Raw genomic sequence first — 23649 nt, 5'->3', positions numbered from 1 at the left:
ATACCTAAAACCTGGGTAGTTGAAACCCGTGGAATGGGTACCATGCAATATGACTTCAAAGGGTCTTCATTTGCTCACAGAACCTCTCCAATCCTATCACTGCTGCGTTTATGCCCCTGTACACACGCTTGATTCTCTTTCAGAGACATAGCAATCCATAGGTTTTAAGATACTTACTAGTCAGGTACATTCTTAGGCGTTTAATATGGGGTGTTGAGTCCATTTCGTTGAGCAAGGAGTAGCTCTTGTCTATTCCATATTTGGCTTAAGGAACTTTATCTGTGCTCATTTCAATCTCTGGTTTTATGCAGCACCCCAACTCACCTTCCCCGTTAAGCAAGCGTAAGTTGGTTTTCTAAACTTGAGACACTGTTCTGTTTTGTAATTCAGTTCATGTGTAGCCAAGTTCACATTCTGTGTATTAGTGATACCTTATGATGTTTCTTTTCTGTGTGACTTATTTCAGTTCGAATCATCATACCGGAATCCACTCATTATGCTGCTACGGGCCTGATCACATAGATTTCATTGCTGAGTGATATTGCATTGTACGTAAGTACCACAACTTCTTTATCCATTTTTCACTTTCTGCGATATTGAACTTGTACCGTAAATGAGGTTCTTGTAAACAGAGGCGTCCCAAACTTTGGGGTGGCTGTGTCTTTTTGATTTTAATTTCCCTAAGCTATAGGACCATAAGTGGAAGTGCCCTAGGCTCTGTTGCTTTGTTTTTTAGATGTTTCAGGAAACACCATACACTTCTCCAGAGTGGCTGTTGGCAATTTACATCCCGCCCATCAGCATAACAAGGCTCCCAGTTCTCCATGGCCTGTCGTGCCTTTATGGATTCTACACTTTTTTCAGATGGCCCTTTTGACCAGGTGGAAGTGAGACTTCATTGTAGTGCAGATTTCCTTTGCAAGCTTGCTTGGTTGGCCAAAAAGTGCGTATGCGTTTTTTCCTGAATATATTCAGGAAAAAACGCATACGCCCTTTTTGGCCAAGTGCATCATTGTCGAGTTTCTGACTCTCTTCATATGTTTTCGATGCAATTCCAGTCTACCTCCTGAAATCGGTTTCCTGCAATTCTGCCCCGCTTTCAAGTCCTCTTGGCAGCCTCACTTCAGTATATTTTTGGACGATAGCTGTCATTTATAACTCTGCAGGTTTGTGAATTACAGTGCCCCTGAGCTCCTTTCTTCAACTCGCTTTCTTGTGAGCTGGCCGCAACACCGCAGGATGTCTTCAGGCCCTAATCTGGTTCTGGCACGGCACGCTGAGCCTTTGGTTAATTCCTCTTCCTGGTGGGAAATGAGAGTTAAATTTGCCCATCCAGACACCTCCAGCTAGTCTCTCATTGGTTCTCGCTATTCCTGTTCATCTTCCGCAGAAATTGCAAACTAGCCAAACAGGAGGTTAAAGGGACTGACTCTCCAAGTGGGAAGAGTGTTAGTAAAGCGTCTGGAATGTTGCACCCGAGTACCAGGGGAGGAAAACTGAGACATATTTGAACACGTCTCCCGTTCACATGGTTGATCATACCTGGGTTCCACATGCATGTTTTAGCTGAAGGAAGAATACCTTAAACCTGGAGAGTTGAGACCCGTGGAATAGGTACCATGCAATATGACTTCAAAGGGTCTTCATTTGCTCACCGAACCTCTCCAATCCTATCACTGCTGCGTTTATGCCCCTGTACACATGCTTGATTCTCTTTCGGAGACATAGCCATCCATAGGTTTTAAGATACTTACTAGTCAGGTACATTCTTAGGCGTTTAATATGCGGTGTTGAGTCCATTTCGTTGAGCAAGCAGTAGCTCTTGTCTATTCCATATTTGGCTTAAGGAACTTTATCTGTGCTCATTTCAATCTCTGGTTTTATGCAGCACCCCAACTCACCTTTCCCCTTAAGCAAGCATAAGTTGGTTTTCTAAATTTGAGACCCTGTTCTGTTCTGTAATTCAGGTCCTGTGTAGCCAAGTTTACATTCCGTGTATTACTGATATCTTATGATGTTTCTTTTTCTGTGTGACTTATTTCAGTTAGAATCATCATACCTGAATCCACTCATTGTGCTGCTAAGGGCCTGATGACATAGATTTCATTGCTGAGTGATATAGCTTTGTAAGTAAATACCACAACTTCTTTATCCATTTTTCACTTTCTGCGATGTTGAACTTGTACTGTAAACGAGGTTCTTGTAAACAGAGCCGTTCCAAACATGGGGTGGCTGTGTCTTTTTGATTTTAATTTCCCTAAGCTATAGGACCATAAGTGGAAGTGCCCTAGGCTCTGTTGCTTTGTTTTTTAGATGTTTCAGGAAACACCATACACTTCTCCTGAGTGTCTGTTGGCAATTTACATCCCGCCCATCAGCATAAGAAGGCTTCCAGTTCTCCAGGGCCTGTCCTGCCTTTCTGGATTTTATACTTTTTTCAGATGGGCCTTTTGACCGGGGGGAAGTGATACTTCATTGTAGTGCAGATTTCCTTTGCAAGCTTGCTTGGTTGGCCAAAAAGGACGTATGCGTTTTTTCCTGAATATATTCAGGAAAAAACGCATACGCCCTTTTTGGCCAAGTGCATCATTGTGGACGTTCTGCCTCTTTTCCTATGCTTTCAATGCAATTCCAGTCTACCTCCTGAAATCGGTTTCCTGCAATTCTGCCCCGCTTTCAAGTCCTCTTGGCAGCCTTACTTCAGTGTATTTTTGGACGATAGCTGTCATTTATAACTCTGCAGGTTTGTGAATTACAGTGCCCCTGAGCTCCTTTCTTCAACTCGCTTTCTTGTGACCTGGCCGCAACACCGCAGCATGGCTTCAGGCCCTAATCTGGTTCCGGCACGGCACGCTGAGCCTTTGGTTAATTCCTCTTCCTGGTGGGAAATGAGAGTTAAATTTGCCCGTCCAGACACCTCCAGCTAGTCTCTCATTGGTTCTCGCTATTCCTGTTCATCTTCCGCAGAAATTGCACACTGGGCCAAACAGGAGATTTAAGGGACTGACCCTCCAAGTCGGGAGAGTGTTAGTAAAGTGTCTGGAATGTTGCACCCGAGTACCAGGATACGAAAACTGAGAAATATTTGAACACGTCTCCCGATCACATGGTTGATCATACTCTAGGTTCCACATGCAAGTTTTAGCTGAAGGAAGAATACCTAAAACCTGGGTAGTTGAAACCCGTGGAATGGGTACCATGTAATATGACTTCAAAGGGTCTTCTTTTGCTCACCGAACCTCTCCAATCCTTTCACTGCTGTTTTTATGCCCCTGTACACATGCTTCATTCTCTTTCGGAGACATAGCAATCCATAGGTTTTAAGATACTTACTAGTCAGGTACATTTTAGGCGTTTAATATGCGGTGTTGAGTCCATTTCGTTGAGCAAGGAGTAGCTCTTGTCTATTCCATATTTGGCTTAAGGAACTTTATCTGTGCTCATTTCGATCTCTGGTTTTATGCAACACCCCAACTCACCTTTCCCCTTAAGCAAGCATAAGTTGGTTTTCTAAATTTGAGACCCTGTTCTGTTCTGTAATTCAGTTCCTGTGTAGCCAAGTTTACATTCCGTGTATTAGTGATATCTTATGATGTTTCTTTTTCTGTGTGACTTATTTCAGTTAGAATCATCATACCTGAATCCACTCATTGTGCTGCTAAGGGCCTGATGACATAGATTTCATTGCTGAGTGATATTGCTTTGTAAGTAAATACCACAACTTCTTTATCCATTTTTCACTTTCTGCGATGTTGAACTTGTACTGTAAACGAGGTTCTTGTAAACAGAGGCGTCCCAAACTTTAGGGTGGCTGTGTCTTTTCGATTCTAATTTCCCTAAGCTATAGGACCATAAGTGGAAGTGGCCTAGGTTCTATTGCTTTGTTTTTTAGATGTTTCAGGAAACACGATACACTTCTCCCGAGTGTCTGTTGGCAATTTACATCCCGCCCATCAGCATAACAAGGCTCCCAGTTCTCCATGGCCTGTCCTGCCTTTCTGGATTTTACACTTTTTTCAGATGACCCTTTTGACCGGGGGGAAGTGAGACTTCATTGTAGTGCAGATTTACTTTGCAAGCTTGCTTGGTTGGCCAAAAAGGGCGTATGCGTTTTTTCCTGAATATATTCAGGAAAAAAACGCATACGCCCTTTTTGGCCAAGTGCATCATTGTGGACGTTCTGCCTCTTTTCCTATGCTTTCAATGCAATTCCAGTCTACCTCCTGAAATCGGTTTCCTGCAATTCTGCCCCGCTTTCAAGTCCTCTTGGCAGCCTTACTTCAGTATATTTTTGGACGATAGCTGTCATTTATAACTCTGCAGGTTTGTGAATTACAGTGCCCCTGAGCTCCTTTCTTCAACACGCTTTCTTTTGAGCTGGCCGCAACACCGCAGGATGGATTCAGGCCCTAATCTTGTTCTGGCACGGCACACTGAGCCTTTGGTTAATTCCTCTTCCTGGTGGGAAATGAGAGTTAAATTTGCCCATCCAGACACCTCCAGCTAGTCTCTCATTGGTTCTCGCTATTCCTGTTCATCTTCCGCAGAAATTGCAAGCTGGGCCAAACAGGAGGTTAAAGGGACTGACTCTCCAAGTGGGGAGAGTGTTAGTAAAGCGTCTGGAATGTTGCACCCGAGTACCAGGGTACGAAAACTGAGACATATTTGAACACGTCTCCCAATCACATGGTTTATCATACTCTAGGTTCCACATGCATGTTTTAGCTGAAGGAAGAATAACTTAAACCTGGAGAGTTAAGACCCGTGTAATGGGTAACATGCAATATGACTTCAAAGGGTCTTCATTTGCTCACCGAACCTCTCCAATCCTATCACTGCTGTGTTTATGCCCCTGTACACATGCTTGATTCTCTTTCGGAGACATAGCAATCCATAGGTTTTAAGATACTTACTAGTCAGGTACATTCTTAGGCGTTTAATATGCGGTGTTGAGTCCATTTCGTTGAGCAAGGAGTAGCTCTTGTCTATTCCATATTTGACTTAAGGAACTTTATCTGTGCTCATTTCAATCTCTGGTTTTATGCAGCACCCCAACTAACCTTTACCCTTAAGCAAGCATATGTTGGTTTTCTAAATTAGAGACCCTGTTCTGTTCTGTAATTCAGTTCCTGTGTAGCCAAGTTTCCATTCCGTGTATTACTGATATCTTATGATGTTTCTTTTTCTGTGTGACTTATTTCAGTTAGAATCATCATACCTGAATCCACTCATTGTGCTGCTAAGGGCCTGATGACATAGATTTCATTGCTGAGTGATACTGCATTGTACGTAAGTACCACAAGTTCTTTATCCATTTTTCACTTTTCTGTGATATTGAACTTGTACGGTAAACTAGGTTCTTGTAAACGGAGGCGTCCCAAACTTTGGGGTGGCTGTGTCTTTTTGATTTTAATTTCCCTAAGTTATAGGACCATAAGTGGAAGTGCCCTAGGCTCTGTTGCTTTGATTTTTAGATGTTTCAGGAAACACCATACACTTCTCCCGAGTGTCTGTTGGCAATTTACATCCCGCCCATCAGCATAACAAGGCTCCCAGTTCTCCATGGCCTGTCCTGCCTTTCTGGATTTTACACTTTTTTCAGATGGCCCTTTTGACCGGGGGGAAGTGAGACTTCATTGTAGTGCAGATTTCCTTTGCAAGCTTGCTTGGTTGGCCAAAAAGGGCGTATGCGTTTTTTCCTGAATATATTCAGGAAAAAACGCATACGCCCTTTTTGGCCAAGTGCATCATTGTGGACGTTCTGCCTCTTTTCCTATGCTTTCAATGCAATTCCAGTCTACCTCCTGAAATCGGTTTCCTGCGATTCTGCCCCGCTTTCAAGTCCTCTTGGCAGCCTTACTTCAGTCTATTTTTGGACGATAGCTGTCATTTATAACTCTGCAGGTTTGTGAATTACAGTGCCCCTGAGCTCCTTTCTTCAACTCGCTTTCTTGTGACCTGGCCGCAACACCGCAGGATGGCTTCAGGCCCTAATCTGGTTCCGGCACGGCACGCTTAGCCTTTGGTTAATTCCTCTTCCTGGTGGGAAATGAGAGTTAAATTTGCCCGTCCAGACACCTCCAGCTATTCTCTCATTGCTTCTCGATATTCCTGTTCATCTTCCGGAGAAATTGCAAACTGGGCCAAACAGGAGGTTAAAGGTGCTGACTCTCCAAGTGGGGAGAGTGTTAGTAAAGCGTCTGGAATGTTGCACCCGAGTACTAGGGTACGAAAACTGAGACATATTTGAACACGTCTCCCGATCACATGGTTGATCATACTCTGGGTTCCACATGCATGTTTTAGCTGAAGGAAGAATACCTAAAACCTGGGTAGTTGAAACCCGTGGAATGGGTACCATGCAATATGACTTCAAAGGGTCTTCATTTGCTCACTGAACCTCTCCAATCCTATCACTGCTGCGTTTATGCCCCTGTACACATGCTTGATTCCCTTTCAGAGACATAGCAATCCATAGGTTTTAAGATACTTACTAGTCAGGTACATTCTTAGGCGTTTAATATGCGGTGTTGAGTCCATTTCGTTGAGCAAGGAGTAGCTCTTGTCTATTCCATATTTGGCTTAAGGAACTTTATCTGTGCTCATTTCAATCTCTGGTTTTATGCAGCACCCCAACTCACCTTTCCCCTTAAGCAAGCATAAGTTGGTTTTCTAAATTTGAGACACTGTTCTGTTCTGTAATTCAGTTCCTGTGTAGCCAAGTTTACATTCCGTGTATTACTGATATCTTATGATGTTTCTTTTTCTGTGTGACTTATTTCAGTTAGAATCATCATACCTGAATCCACTCATTGTGCTGCTAAGGGCCTTGTGACACAGATTTCATTGCTGAGTGATATTGCTTTGTAAGTAAATACCACAACTTCTTTATCCATTTTTCACTTTCTGCGATGTTGAACTTGTACTGTTAACGAGGTTCTTGTAAACAGAGCCGTTCCAAACTTTGGGGTGGCTGTGTCTTTTTCATTTTAATTTCCCTAAGCTATAGGACCATAAGTGGCAGTGCCCTAGGCTCTGTTGCTTTGTTTTTTAGATGTTTTTTAGGTGCCCGTCCAGACACCTCCAGCTAGTCTCTCATTGGTTCTCGCTATTCCTGTTCATCTTCCGCAGAAATTGCAAACTGGGCCAAACAGGAGGTTAAAGGCGCTGACTCTCCAAGTGGGGAGAGTGTTAGTAAAGCGTCTGGAATGTTGCACCCGAGTACCAGGGGAGGAAAACTGAGACATATTTGAACATGTCTCCCGTTCACATGGTTGATCATACTCTGGGTTCCACATGCATGTTTTAGCTGAAGAAAGAATACCTTAAACCTGGAGAGTTGAGACCCGTGTAATGGGTACCATGCAATATGACTTCAAAGGGTCTTCATTTGCTCACCGAACCTCTCCAATCCTATCACTGCTGCGTTTATGCCCCTGTACACACGCTTGATTCTCTTTTGGAGACATAGCAATCCATAGGTTTTAAGATACTTACTAGTCAGGTACATTCTTAGGCGTTTAATATGGGGTGTTGAGTCCATTGCGTTGAGCAAGGAGTAGCTCTTGTCTATTCCATATTTGGCTTAAGGACCTTTATCTGTGCTCATTTCAATCTCTGGTTTTATGCAGCACCCCAACTCACCTTTCCCCTTAAGCAAGCATAAGTTGGTTTTCTAAATTTGAGACCCTGTTCTGTTTTGGAATGCAGTTCCTGTGTAGCCAAGTTTACATTCCGTGTATTAGTGATATCTTTTGATGTTTCTTTTTCTGTGTGACTTATTTCAGTTAGAATCATCGTACCTGAATCCACTCATTATGCTGCTATGGGCCTGATGACATAGATTTCATTGCTGAGTGATACTGCATTGTACGTAAGTACCACTAGTTCTTTATCCATTTTTCACTTTCTGTGATATTGAACTTGTACGGTAAACGCGGTTCTTGTAAACGGAGGGGTCCCAAACTTTGGGGTGGCTGTGTCTTTTTGATTTTAATTTCCCTAAGCTATAGGACCATAAGTGGAAGTGCCCTAGGCTCTGTTGCTTTGTTTTTTAGATGTTTCAGGAAACACCATACACTTCTCCTGAGTGTCTGTTGGCAATTTACATCCCGCCCATCAGCATAACAAGGCTCCCAGTTCTCCATGGCCTGTCCTGCCTTTCTGGATTTTACACTTTTTTCAGATGGACCTTTTGACCGGGTAGAAGTGAGACTTCATTGTAGTGCAGATGTCCTTTGCAAGTTTGCTTGATTGGCCAAAAAGGGCGTATGCGTTTTTTCCTGAATATATTCAGGAAAAAACGCATATGCCCTTTTTGGCCAAGTGCATCATTGTGGACGTTCTGCCTCTTTTCCTATGCTTTCAATGCAATTCCAGTCTACCTCCTGAAATCGGTTTCCTGCAATTCTGCCCTGCTTTCAAGTCCTCTTGGCAGCCTTACTTCCGTCTATTTTTGGACGATAGCTGTCATTTATAACTCTGCAGGTTTGTGAATTACAGTGCCCCTGAACTCCTTTCTTCAACTCGCTTTCTTGTGAGCTGGCCGCAACACCGCAGGATGTCTTCAGGCCCTAATCTGGCTCTGGCACGGCACGCTGAGCCTTTGGTTAATTCCTCTTCCTGGTGGGAAATGAGAGTTAAATTGGCCCATCCAGACACCTCCAGCTAGTCTCTCATTGGTTCTCGTTATTCCTGTTCATCTTCCACAGAAATTGCAAACTGGGCCAAACAGGAGGTTAAAGGGACTGACTCTCCAAGTGGGGAGAGTGTTAGTAAAGCGTCTGGAATGTTGCACCCGAGTACCAGGGTACGAAAACTGAGACATATTTGAACACATCTCCCGATCACATGGTTGATCATACTCTGGGTTCCACATGCATGTTTTAGCTGAAGGAAGAATACCTAAAACCTGGAGAGTTGAGACCCGTGAAATGGGTACCATGCAATATGACTTAAAAGGGTCTTCATTTGCTCACCGAACCTCTCCAATCCTATCACTGCTGCGTATATGCCCCTGTACACATGCTTGATTCTCTTTCGGAGACATAGCAATCCATAGGTTTTAAGATACTTACTAGTCAGGTACATTCTTAGGCGTTTAATATGCGGTGTTGAGTCCATTTCGTTGAGCAAGGAGTAGCTCTTGTCTATTCCATATTTGGCTTAAGGAACTTTATCTGTGTTCATTTCGATCTCTGGTTTTATGCAGCACCCCAACTCACCTTTCCCCTTAAGCAAGCATAAGTTGGTTTTCTAAATTTGAGACCCTGTTCTGTTCTGTAATTCAGTTCCTGTGTAGCCAAGTTTACATTCCGTTTATTACTGATATCTTATAATGTTTCTTTTTCTGTGTGACTTATTTCAGTTAGAATCATCATACCTGAATCCACTCATTGTGCTGCTAAGGGCCTGATGACATAGATTTCATTGCTGAGTGATATTGCTTTGTAAGTAAATACCACAACTTCTTTATCCATTTTTCACTTTCTGCGATGTTGAACTTGTACTGTAAACGAGGTTCTTGTAAACAGAGGTGTCCAAAACATTAGGGTGGCTGTGTCTTTTCGATTTTAATTTCCCTAAGCTATAGGACCATAAGTGGAAGTGGCCTAGGTTCTGTTGCATTGTTTTTTAGATGTTTCAGGAAACACGATACACTTCTCCCGAGTGTCTGTTGGCAATTTACATCCCGCCCATCAGCATAACAAGGCTCCCAGTTCTCCATGGCCTGTGCTGCCTTTCTGGATTTTACACTTTTTTCAGATGACCCTTTTGACCGGGGGGAAGTGAGACTTCATTGTAGTGCAGATTTCCTTTGCAAGCTTGCTTGGTTGGCCAAAAAGGGCGTATGCGTTTTTTCCTGAATATATTCAGGAAAATACGCATACGCCCTTTTCGGCCAAGTGCATCATTGTGGACGTTCTGCCTCTTTTCCTATGCTTTCAATGCAATTCCAGTCTACCTCCTGAAATCGGTTTCCTGCAATTCTGCCCCACTTTCAAGTCCTCTTGGCAGCCTTCCTTCAGTCTATTTTTGGACGATAGCTGTCATTTATAACTCTGCAGGTTTGTGAATTACAGTGCCCCTGAGCTCCTTTCTTCAACACGCTTTCTTTTGAGCTGGCCGCAACACCGCAGGATGCCTTCAGGCCCTAATCTGGTTCCGGCACGACACACAGAGCCTTTGGTTAATTCCTCTTCCTGGTGGGAAATGAGAGTTAAATTTGCCCGTCCAGACACCTCCAGCTAGTCTCTCATTGGTTCTCGCTATTCCTGTTCATCTTCCGCAGAAATTGCAAACTGGGCCAAACAGGAGGTTAAAGGGACTGATTCTCCAAGTGGGGAGAGTGTTAGTAAAGCGTCTGGAATGTTGCACCCGAGTACCAGGGTACAGAAACTGAGACATATTTGAACACGTCTCCCGATCACATGGTTATCATACTCTAGGTTCCACATGCATGTTTTAGCTGAAGGAAGAATACCTTAAACCTGGGTAGTTGAAACCCGTGGAATGGGTACCATGCAATATGACTTCAAAGGGTCTTCATTTGCTCACCGAACCTCTCCAATCATATCACTGCTGCGTTTATGCCCCTGTACACACGCTTGATTCTCCTTTGGAGACATAGCAATCCATAGGTTTTAAGATACTTACTAGCCAGTTACATTCTTAGGCGTTTAATATGGGGTGTTGAGTCCATTTCGTTGAGCAAGGAGTAGCTCTTGTCTATTCCATATTTGGCTTAAGGAACTTTATCTGTGCTCATTTCAATCTTTGGTTTTATGCAGCACCCCAACTCACCTTTCCCCTTAAGCAAGCATAAGTTGGTTTTCTGAATTTCAGACCCTGTGCTGTTTTGGAATTCAGTTCCTGTGTAGCCAAGTTTACATTCCGTGTATTAGTGATATCTTATGATGTTTCTTTTTCTGTGTGACTTATTTCAGTTAGAATCATCGTACCTGAATCCACTCATTATGCTGCTACGGGCCTGATGACATAGATTTCATTGCTGAGTGATACTGCATTGTACGTAAGTACCAGAAGTTCTTTATCCATTTTTCACTTTCTGTGATATTGAACTTGTACGGTAAACGAGGTTCTTGTAAACAGAGGCGTCCCAAATTTTGGGGTGGCTGTGACTTTTTGATTTTAATTTCCCTAAGCTATAGGACCATAAGTGGAAGTGCCCTAGGTTCTGTTGCTTTGTTTTTTAGATGTTTCAGGAAACAGGATACACTTCTCCGGAGTGTCTGTTGGCAATTTACATCCCGCCCATCAGCATAACAAGGCTCCCAGTTCTCCAGGGCCTGTCCTGCCTTTCTGGATTTTACACTTTTTTCAGATGGCCCTTTTGACCGGGGGGAAGTGAGACTTCATTGTAGTGCAGATTTCTTTGCAAGCTTGCTTGGTTGGCCAAAAAGGGTGTATGCGTTTTTTCCTGAATATATTCAGGAAAAAACGCATACGCCCTTTTTGGCCAAGTGCATCATTGTGGACGTTCTGCCTCTTTTCCTATGCTTTCAATGCAATTCCAGTCTACCTCCTGAAATCGGTTTCCTGCAATTCTGCCCCGCTTTCAAGTCCTCTTGGCAGCCTTACTTCAGTCTATTTTTGGACGATAGCTGTCATTTATAACTCTGCAGGTTTGTGAATTACAGTGCCCCTGAGCTCCTTTCTTCAACTCGCTTTCTTTTGAGCTGGCCGCAACACCGGAGGATGGCTTCAGGCCCTAATCTGGTTCCGGCACGGCACGCTGAGCCTTTGGTTAATTCCTCTTCCTGGTGGGAAATGAGAGTTAAATTTGCCCGTCCAGACACCTCCAGCTATTCTCTCATTGGTTCTCACTATTCCTGTTCATCTTCCGCAGAAATTGCAAACTGGGCCAAACAGGAGGTTAAAGGTGCTGACTCTCCAAGTGGGGAGAGTGTTAGTAAAGCGTCTGGAATGTTGCACCCGAGTACTAGGGTACGAAAACTGAGACATATTTGAACACGTCTCCCGTTCACATGGTTGATCATACTTGGGTTCCACATGCATGTTTTAGCTGAAGGAAGAATACCTTAAACCTGGAGAGTTGAGACCCGTGTAATGGGTACCATGCAATATGACTTCAAAGGGTCTTCATTTGCTCACCGAACCTCTCCAATCCTTTCACTGCTGCGTTTATGCCCCTGTACACATGCTTGATTCTCTTTCGGAGACATAGCAATCCATAGGTTTTAAGATACTTACTAGTCAGGTACATTCTTAGGCGTTTAATATGCGGTGTTGAGTCCATTTCGTTGAGCAAGGAGTAGCTCTTGTCTATTCAATATTTGACTTAAGGAACTTTATCTGTGCTCATTTCAATCTCTGGTTTTATGCAGCACCCCAACTCACCTTTACCCTTAAGCAAGCATAAGTTGGTTTTCTAAATTTGAGACCCTGTTCTGTTTTGGAATGCAGTTCCTGTGTAGCCAAGTTTACATTCCGTGTATTACTGATATCTTATGATGTTTCTTTTTCTGTGTGACTTATTTCAGTTAGAATCATCATACCTGAATCCACTCATTGTGCTGCTAAGGGCCTGATGACACAGATTTCATTGTTGAGTGATATTGCTTTGTAAGTAAATACCACAACATCTTTATCCATTTTTCACTTTCTGCGATGTTGAACTTGTACTGTAAACGAGGTTCTTGTAAACAGAGCCGTTCCAAACTTTGGGGTGGCTGTGTCTTTTTGATTTTAATTTCCCTAAGCTATAGGACCATAAGTGGAAGTGCCCTAGGTTCTGTTGCTTTGTTTTTTAGATGTTTCAGGAAACACCATACACTTCTCCCGAGTGTCTGTTGGCAATTTACATCCCGCCCATCAGCATAACAAGGCTCCCAGTTCTCCATGGCCTGTCCTGCCTTTCTGGATTTTACACTTTTTTCAGATGGCCCTTTTGACCGGGGGGAAGTGAGACTTCATTGTAGTGCAGATTTCCTTTGCAAGCTTGCTTGGTTGGCCAAAAAGGGCGTATGCGTTTTTTCCTGAATATATTCAGGAAAAAACGCATACGCCCTTTTTGGACAAGTGCATCATTGTGGACGTTCTGCCTCTTTTCCTATGCTTTCAATGCAATTCCAGTCTACCTCCTGAAATCGGTTTCCTGCAATTCTGCCCCGCTTTCAAGTCCTCTTGGCAGCCTTACTTCAGTCTATTTTTGGACGATAGCTGTCATTTATAACTCTGCAGGTTTGTGAATTACAGTACCACTGAGCTCGTTTCTTCAACTCGCTTTCTTGTGACCTGGCCGCAACACCGCAGGATGGCTTCAGGCCCTAATCTGGTTCCGACACGGCACGCTGAGCCTTTGGTTATTTCCTCTTCCTGGTGGGAAATGAGAGTTAAATTTGCCCGTCCAGACACCTCCAGCTAGTCTCTCATTGGTTCTCGCTATTCCTGTTCATCTTCCGCAGAAATTGCAAACTGGGCCAAACAGGAGGTTAAAGGGACTGACTCTCCAAGTCGGGAGAGTGTTAGTAAAGCGTCTGGAATGTTGCACCCGAGTACCAGGGTACGAAAACTGAGACATATTTGAACACGTCTCCCGATCACATGGTTGATCATACTCTAGGTTCCACATGCATGTTTTAGATGAAGGAAGAATACCTTAAACCTGGGTAGTTGAAACCCGTGGAATGGGTACCATGCAATATGACTTCAAAGGGTATTCATTTGCTCACGAACTTCTCCAATCCTATCACTGCTGCGTTTATGCCCCTGTACACATGCTTGATTCTCTTTCGGAGACATAGCAATCCATAGGTTTTAAGATACTTACTAGTCAGGTGCATTCTTAGGCGTTTAATATGGGGTTTTGTATCCATTTCGTTGAGCAGGAGTAGCTCTTGTCTATTCCATATTTGGCTTAAGGAACTTTATCTGTGCTCATTTCAATCTCTGGTTTTATGCAGCACCCCAACTCACCTTTCACCTTAAGCAAGCATAAGTTGGTTTTCTAAGTTTGAGACCCTGTTCTGTTTTGGAATGCAGTTCCTGTGTAGCCAAGTTTCCATTCCGTGTATTACTGATATCTTATGATGTTTCTTTTTCTGTGTGACTTATTTCAGTTAGAATCATCGTACCTGAATCCACTCATTATGCTGCTACGGGCCTGATGACATAGATTTCATTGCTGAGTGATACTGCATTGTACGTAAGTACCACAAGTTCTTTATCCATTTTTCACTTTCCGCGATGTTGAACTTGTACTGTAAACGAGGTTCTTGTAAACAGAGCCATTCCAAACTTTGGGGTGGCTGTGTCTTTTTGATTTTAATTTCCCTAATCTATAGGACCATAAGTGGAAGTGCCCTAGGTTCTGTTGCTTTGTTTTTTAGATGTTTCAGGAAACACCATACACTTCTCCCGAGTGGTTGTTGGCAATTTACATCCCGCCCATCAGCATAACAAGGCTCCCAGTTCTCCATGGCCTGTCCTGCCTTTCTGGATTTTACACTTTTTTCAGATGGCCCTTTTGACCGGGGGGAAGTGAGACTTCATTGTAGTGCAGATTTCCTTTGCAAGCTTGCTTGGTTGGCCAAAAAGGGCGTATGCGTTTTTTCCTGAATATATTCAGGAAAAAACGCATACGCCCTTTTTGGCCAAGTGCATCATTGTGGACGTTCTGCCTCTTTTCCTATGCTTTCAATGCAATTCCAGTCTACGTCCTGAAATCGGTTTCCTGCAATTCTGCCCTGCATTCAAGTCCTCTTGGCAGCCTTACTTCAGTCTATTTTTGGACGATAGCTGTCATTTATAACTCTGCAGGTTTGTGAATTACAGTGCCCCTGAGCTCCTTTCTTCAACTCGCTTTCTTGTGACCTGGCCGCAACACCGCAGGATGTCTTCAGGCCCTAATCTGGTTCCGGCACGGCACGCTGAGCCTTTGGTTATTTCCTCTTCCTGGTGGGAAATGAGAGTTAAATTTGCCCGTCCAGACACCTCCAGCTAGTCTCTCATTGGTTCTCACTATTCCTGTTCATCTTCCGCAGAAATTGCAAACTGGGCCAAACAGGAGGTTAAAGGCGCTGACTCTCCAAGTGGGGAGAGTGTTAGTAAAGTGTCTGGAATGTTGCACCCGAGTACCAGGGGAGGAAAACTGAGACATATTTGAACATGTCTCCCGTTCACATGGTTGATCATACTTGGGTTCCACATGCAAGTTTTAGCTGAAGGAAGAATACCTTAAACCTGGATAGTTGAAACCCGTGGAATGGGTACCATGCAATATGACTTCAAAGGGTCTTCATTTGCTCACCGAACCTCTCCAATCCTATAACTGCTGCGTTTATGCCCCTGTACACATGCTTGATTCTCTTTCGGAGACATAGCAATCCATAGGTTTTAAGATACTTACTAGTCAGGTACATTCTTAGGCGTTTAATATGCGGTGTTGAGTCCATTTCGTTGAGCAAGGAGTAGCTCTTGTCTATTCCATATTTGGCTTAAGGAACTTTATCTGTGCTCATTTCAATCTCTGGTTTTATGCAGCACCCCAACTCACCTTTACCCTTAAGCAAGCATAAGTTGGTTTTCTAAATTTGAGACCCTGTTCTGTTCTGTAATTCAGTTCCTGTGTAGCCAAGTTTACATTCCGTGTATTACTGATATCTTATGATGTTTCTTTTTCTGTGTGACTTATTTCAGTTAGAATCATCATACCTGAATCCACTCATTGTGCTGCTAAGGGCCTGATGACACAGATTTCATTGCTGAGTGATATTGCTTTGTAAGTAAATACCACAACTATTTTATCCATTTTTCACTTTCTGCGATGTTGAACTTGTACTGTAAATGAGGTTCTTGTAAAGAGAGCCATTCCAAACTTTAGGGTGGCTGTGTCTTTTTGATTTTAAATTCCCTAAGCTATAGGACCATAAGTGGAAGTGCCCTAGGCTCTGTTGCTTTGTTTTTTAGATGTTTCAGGAAACACCATACACTTCTCCCAAGTGGTTGTTGGCAATTTACATCCCGCCCATCAGCATAACAAGGCTCCCAGTTCTCCATGGCCTGTCCTGCCTTTCTGGATTTTACACTTTTTTCAGATGGCCCTTTTGACCGGGGGGAAGTGAGACTTCATTGTAGTGCAGATTTCCTTTGCAAGCTTGCTTGGTTGACCAAAAAGGGCGTATGCGTTTTTTCCTGAATATATTCAGGAAAAAACGCATACGCCCTTTTTGGCCAAGTGCATCATTGTGGACGTTCTGCCTCTTTTCCTATGCTTTCAATGCAATTCCAGTCTACCTCCTGAAATCGGTTTCCTGCAATTCTGCCCCGCTTTCAAGTCCTCTTGGCAGCCTCACTTCAGTATATTTTTGGACGATAGCTGTCATTTATAACTCTGCAGGTTTGTGAATTACAGTGCCCCTGAGCTCCTTTCTTCAACTCGCTTTCTTGTGACCTGGCCGCAACACCGCAGGATGTCTTCAGGCCCTAATCTGGTTCTGGCATGGCACGCTGAGCCTTTGGTTAATTCCTCTTCCTGGTGGGAAATGAGAGTTAAATTTGCCCGTCCAGACACCTCCAGCTAGCCTCTCATTGGTTCTCACTATTCCTGTTCATCTTCCGCAGAAATTACAAACTGGGCCAAACAGGAGGTTAAAGGCGCTGACTCTCCAAGTGGGGAGAGTGTTAGTAAAGCGTCTGGAATGTTGCACCCGAGTACCAGGGGAGGAAAACTGAGACATATTTGAACACGTCTCCCGTTCACATGGTTGATCATACTTGGGTTCCACATGCATGTTTTAGCTGAAGGAAGAATACCTTAAACCTGGAGAGTTAAGACCCGTGTAATGGGTACCATGCAATATGACTTCAAAGGGTCTTCATTTGCTCACCGAACCTCTCCAATCCTATCACTGCTGCATTTATGCCCCTGTACACATGCTTGATTCTCTTTCGGAGACATAGCAATCCATAGGTTTTAAGATACTTACTAGTCAGGTACATTCTTAGGCGTTTAATATGCGGTGTTGAGTCCATTTCGTTGAGCAAGGAGTAGCTCTTGTCTATTCAATATTTGACTTAAGGAACTTTATCTGTGCTCATTTCAATCTCTGGTTTTATGCAGCACCCCAACTCCCCTTTACCCTTAAGCAAGCATAAGTTGGTTTTCTAAATTTGAGACCCTGTTCTGTTTTGGAATGCAGTTCCTGTGTAGCCAAGTTTCCATTCCGTGTATTACTGATATCTTATGATGTTTCTTTTTCTGTGTGACTTATTTCAGTTAGAATCATCATACCTGAATCCACTCATTGTGCTGCTAAGGGCCTGATGACACAGATTTCATTGCTGAGTGATATTGCTTTGTAAGTAAATACCACAACATCTTTATCCATTTTTCACTTTCTGCGATGTTGAACTTGTACTGTAAACGAGGTTCTTGTAAACAGAGCCGTTCCAAACTTTGGGGTGGCTGTGTCTTTTTGATTTTAATTTCCCTAAGCTATAGGACCATAAGTGGAAGTGCCCTAGGTTCTGTTGCTTTGTTTTTTAGATGTTTCAGGAAACACCATACACTTCTCCCGAGTGTCTGTTGGCAATTTACATCCCGCCCATCAGCATAACAAGGCTCCCAGTTCTCCATGGCCTGTCCTGCCTTTCTGGATTTTACACTTTTTTCAGATGGCCCTTTTGACCGGGGGGAAGTGAGACTTCATTGTAGTGCAGATTTCCTTTGCAAGCTTGCTTGGTTGGCCAAAAAGGGCGTATGCGTTTTTTCCTGAATATATTCAGGAAAAAACGCATACGCCCTTTTTGGCCAAGTGCATCATTGTGGACGTTCTGCCTCTTTTCCTATGCTTTCAATGCAATTCCAGTCTACCTCCTGAAATCGGTTTCCTGCAATTCTGCCCCGCTTTCAAGTCCTCTTGGCAGCCTTACTTCAGTCTATTTTTGGACGATAGCTGTCATTTATAACTCTGCAGGTTTGTGAATTACAGTACCCCTGAGCTCCTTTCTTCAACTCGCTTTCTTGTGACCTGGCCGCAACACCGCAGGATGGCTTCAGGCCCTAATCTGGTTCCGACACGGCACGCTGAGCCTTTGGTTATTTCCTCTTCCTGGTGGGAAATGAGAGTTAAATTTGCCCGTCCAGACACCTCCAGCTAGTCTCTCATTGGTTCTCGCTATTCCTGTTCATCTTCCGCAGAAATTGCAAACTGGGCCAAACAGGAGGTTAAAGGGACTGACTCTCCAAGTCGGGAGAGTGTTAGTAAAGCGTCTGGAATGTTGCACCCGAGTACCAGGGTACGAAAACTGAGACATATTTGAACACGTCTCCCGATCACATGGTTGATCATACTCTAGGTTCCACATGCATGTTTTAGCTGAAGGAAGAATACCTTAAACCTGGAGAGTTGAGACCCGTGTAATGGGTACCATGCAATATGACTTCAAAGGGTCTTCATTTGCTCACCGAACCTCTCCAATCCTATCACTGCTGCGTTTATGCCCCTGTACACACGCTTGATTCTCTTTTGGAGACATAGCAATCCATAGGTTTTAAGATACTTACTAGTCAGGTACATTCTTAGGCGTTTAATATGGGGTTTTGAGTCCATTTTGTTGAGCAAGGAGTAGCTCTTGTCTATTCCATATTTGGCTTAAGGAACTTTATCTGTGCTCATTTCAATCTCTGGTTTTATGCAGCACCCCAACTCACCTTTCCCCTTAAGCAAGCATAAGTTGGTTTTCTAAATTTGAGACCCTGTTCTGTTTTGGAATGCAGTTCCTGTGTAGCCAAGTTTACATTCCGTGTATTAGTGATATCTTATGATGTTTCTTTTTCTGTGTGACTTATTTCAGTTAGAAACATCATACCTGAATCCACTCATTGTGCTGCTAAGGGCCTGATGACACAGATTTCATTGCTGAGTGATATTGCTTTGTAAGTAAATACCACAACTTCTTTATCCATTTTTCACTTTCTGCGATGTTGAACTTGTACTGTAAACGAGATTCTTGTAAACAGAGCCGTTCCAAACTTTGGGGTGGCTGTGTCTTTTTGATTTTAATTTCCCTAAGCTATAGGACCATAAGTGGAAGTGCCCTAGGCTCTGTTGCTTTGTTTTTTAGATGTTTCAGGAAACACCATACACTTCTCCCAAGTGGTTGTTGGCAATTTACATCCCGCCCATCAGCATAACAAGGCTCCCAGTTCTCCATGGCCTGTCCTGTCTTTCTGGATTTTACACTTTTTTCAGATGGCCCTTTTGACCGGGGGGAAGTGAGACTTCATTGTAGTGCAGATTTCCTTTGCAAGCTTGCTTGGTTGGCCAAAAAGGGCGTATGCGTTTTTTCCTGAATATATTCAGGAAAAAACGCATACGCCCTTTTTGGCCAAGTGCATCATTGTGGACGTTCTGCCTCTTTTCCTATGCTTTCAATGCAATTCCAGTCTACCTCCTGAAATCGGTTTCCTGCAATTCTGCCCCGCTTTCAAGTCCTCTTGGCAGCCTTACTTCAGTATATTTTTGGATGATAGCTGTCATTTATTACTCTGCAGGTTTGTGAATTACAGTGCCCCTGAGCTCCTTTCTTCAACTCGCTTTCTTTTGAGTTGGCCGCAACACCACAGGATGGCTTCAGGCCCTAATCTGGTTCCGGTACGGCACGCTGAGCCTTTGGTTATTTCCTCTTCCTGGTGGGAAATGAGAGTTAAATTTGCCCGTCCAGACACCTCCAGCTAGCCTCTCATTGGTTCTCACTATTCCTGTTCATCTTCCGCAGAAATTGCAAACTGGGCCAAACAGGAGGTTAAAGGCGCTGACTCTCCAAGTGGGGAGAGTGTTAGTAAAGCGTCTGGAATGTTGCACCCGAGTACCAGGGGAGGAAAACTGAGACATATTTGAACACGTCTCCCGATCACATGGTTGATCATATTTGAACACGTCTCCCGATCACATGGTTGATCATACTCTGGGTTCCACATGCATGTTTTAGCTGAAGGAAGAATACCTAAAATCTGGGTATTTGAGACCCGTGGAATGGGTACCATGCAATATGACTTCAAAGGGTCTTCATTTGCTCATTGAACCTCTCCAATCCTATCACTGCTGCGTTTATGCCCCTGTACACATGCTTGATTCTCTTTCGGAGACATAGCTATCTATAGGTTTTAAGATACTTACTAGTCAGGTACATTCTTAGGCGTTTAATATGCGGTGTTGAGTCCCTTTCGTTGAGCAAGGAGTAGCTCTTGTCTATTCCATATTTGGCTTAAGGAACTTTATCTGTGCTCATTTCAATCTCTGGTTTTATGCAGGACCCCAACTCACCTTTCCCCTTAAGCAAGCATAAGTTGGTTTTCTAAATTTGAGACCCTGTTCTGTTCTGTAATTCAGTTCATGTGTAGCCAAGTTTCCATTCCGTGTATTACTGATATCTTACGATGTTTCTTTTTCTGTGTGACTTATTTCAGTTAGAATCATCATACCTGAATCCACTCATTGTGCTGCTAAGGGCCTGATGACACAGATTTCATTGCTGAGTGATATTGCTTTGTAAGTAAATACCACAACTTCTTTATCCAGTTTTCACTTTCTGCGATGTTGAACTTGTACTGTAAATGAGGTTCTTGTAAACAGAGCCGTTCCAAACTTTGGGGTGGCTGTGTCTTTTTGATTTTAATTTCCGTAAGCTATAGGACCATAAGTGGAAGTGCCCTAGGTTCTGTTGCTTTGTTTTTTAGATGTTTCAGGAAACACCATACACTTCTCCCGAGTGGTTGTTGGCAATTTACATCCCGCCCATCAGCATAACAAGGCTCCCAGTTCTCCATGGCCTGTCCTGCCTTTCTGGATTTTACACTTTTTTCAGATGGCGCTTGTGACCGGGGGGAAGTGAGACTTCATTGTAGTGCAGATTTCCTTTGCAAGCTTGCTTGGTTGGCCAAAAAGGGCGTATGCGTTTTTTCCTGAATATATTCAGGAAAAAACGCATACGCCCTTTTTGGCCAAGTGCATCATTGTGGACGTTCTGCCTCTTTTCCTATGCTTTCAATGCAATTCCAGTCTACCTCCTGAAATCGGTTTCCTGCAATTCTGCCCCGCTTTCAAGTCCTCTTGGCAGCCTTACTTCAGTCTATTTTTGGACGATAGCTGTCATTTATAACTCTGCAGGTTTGTGAATTACAGTGCCCCTGAGCTCCTTTCTTCAACTCGCTTTCTTGTGAGCTGGCCGCAACACCGCAGGATGTCTTCAGGCCCTAATCTGGTTCTGGCACGGCACGCTGAGCCTTTGGTTAATTCCTCTTCCTGGTGGCAAATGAGAGTTAAATTTGCCCGTTCAGACACCTCCAGCTAGCCTCTCATTGGTTCTCGCTATTCCTGTTCATCTTCCACAGAAATTGCAAACTGGGCCAAACAGGAGGTTAAAGGGACTGACTCTCCAAGTCGGGAGAGTGTTAGTAAAGCGTCTGGAATGTTGCACCCGAGTACCAGGGGAGGAAAACTGAGACATATTTGAACACGTCTCCCGATCTCATGGTTGATCATACTCTAGGTTCCACATGCATGTTTTAGCTGAAGGAAGAATACCTTAAACCTGGGTAGTTGAAACCCGTGGAATGGGTACCATGCAATATGACTTCAAAGGGTCTTCATTTGCTCACCGAACCTCTCCAATCCTATCACTGCTGCGTTTATGCCCCTGTACACATGCTTGATTCTCTTTTGGAGACATAGCAATCCATAGGTTTTAAGATACTTACTAGTCAGGTACATTCTTAGGCGTTTAATATGCGGTGTTGAGTCCATTTCGTTGAGCAAGGAGTAGCTCTTGTCTATTCCATATTTGGCTTAAGGAACTTTATCTGTGCTCATTTCAATCTCTGGTTTTATGCAGCACCCCAACTCACCTTTCCCCTTAAGCAAGCATAAGTTGGTTTTCTAAATTTGAGACCCTGTTCTGTTCTGTAATTCAGTTCCTGTGTAGCCAAGTTTACATTCCGTGTATTACTGATATCTTATGATGTTTCTTTTTCTGTGTGACTTATTTCAGTTAGAATCATCATACCTGAATCCACTCATTGTGCTGCTAAGGGCCTGATGACACAGATTTCATTGCTGAGTGATATTGCTTTGTAAGTAAATACCACAACTTCTTTCTCCATTTTTCACTTTCTGCGATGTTGAACTTGTACTGTAAACGAGGTTCTTGTAAACAGAGCCGTTCCAAACTTTGGGGTGGCTGTGTCTTTTTTATTTTAATTTCCCTAAGCTATAGGACCATAAGTGGAAGTGCCCTAGGTTCTGTTGCTTTGTTTTTTAGATGTTTCAGGAAAAACCATACACTTCTCCTGAGTGGTTGTTGGCAATTTACATCCCGCCCATCAGCATAACAAGGCTCCCAGTTCTCCATGGCCTGTCCTGCCTTTCTGGATTTTACACTTTTTTCAGATGGCCCTTTTGACCGGGGGGAAGTGAGACTTCATTGTAGTGCAGATTTCCTTTGCAAGCTTGCTTGGTTGGCCAAAAAGGGCGTATGCGTTTTTTCCTGAATATATTCAGGAAAAAACGCATACGCCCTTTTTGGCCAAGTGCATCATTGTGGACGTTCTGCCTCTTTTCCTATGCTTTCAATGCAATTCCAGTCTACCTCCTGAAATCGGTTTCCTGCAATTCTGCCCCGCTTTCAAGTCCTCTTGGCAGCCTTACTTCAGTCTATTTTTGGACGATAGCTGTCATTTATAACTCTGCAGGTTTGTGAATTACAGTGCCCCTGAGCTCCTTTCTTCAACTCGGTTTCTTGTGACCTGGCCGCAACACCGCAGGATGGCTTCAGGCCCTAATCTGGTTCCGGCCCGGCATGCTGAGCCTTTGGTTAATTCCTCTTCCTGGTGGGAAATGAGAGTTAAATTTGCCCGTCCAGACACCTCCAGCTAGCCTCTCATTGGTTCTCGCTATTCCTGTTCATCTTCCGCAGAAATTGCAAACTGGGCCAAACAGGAGGTTAAAGGGACTGACTCTCCAAGTCGGGAGAGTGTTAGTAAAGCGTCTGGAATGTTGCACCCGAGTACCAGGGGAGGAAAACTGAGACATATTTGAACACGTCTCCCATTCACATGGTTGATCATACTCTGGGTTCCACATGCATGTTTTAGCTGAAGGAAGAATACCTTAAACCTGGAGAGTTGAGACCCGTGTAATGGGTACCATGCAATATGACTTCAAAGGGTCTTCATTTGCTCACCGAACCTCTCCAATCCTATCACTGCTGCGTTTATGCCCCTGTACACACGCTTGATTCTCTTTTGGAGACATAGCAATCCATAGGTTTTAAGATAGTTACTAGTCAGGTACATTCTTAGGCGTTTAATATGGGGTTTTGTGTCCATTTCGTTGAGCAAGGAGTAGCTCTTGTCTATTCCATATTTGGCTTAAGGAACTTTATCTGTGCTCATTTCAATCTCTGGTTTTATGCAGCACCCCAACTCACCTTTCCCCTTAAGCAAGCATAAGTTGGTTTTCTAAATTTGAGACCCTGTTCTGTTTTGGAATGCAGTTCCTGTGTAGCCAAGTTTACATTCCGTGTATTAGTGATATCTTATGATGTTTCTTTTTCTGTGTGACTTATTTCAGTTAGAAACATCATACCTGAATCCACTCATTGTGC

The 23649-nt window shown here is 43.5% G+C and overlaps 1 long non-coding RNA gene across 1 annotated transcript in view; it reads left to right on the top strand.

Annotated features, from left to right (window-relative positions):
- LOC307181173 overlaps positions 1-23649 on the top strand; it is a 209773-nt gene that overhangs the window by 171734 nt on the left and 14390 nt on the right. The window lies entirely within an intron of this gene.

This window comes from Stenella coeruleoalba, assembly GCF_951394435.1.
Source record: "Stenella coeruleoalba genome assembly, contig: scaffold_110, whole genome shotgun sequence".
In the NCBI taxonomy this organism is placed as follows: domain Eukaryota; kingdom Metazoa; phylum Chordata; class Mammalia; order Artiodactyla; family Delphinidae; genus Stenella; species Stenella coeruleoalba.
The sequence above is the reverse complement of the archived record's forward strand: the minus strand, read 5'-3'. Positions and strand labels throughout refer to the sequence as shown.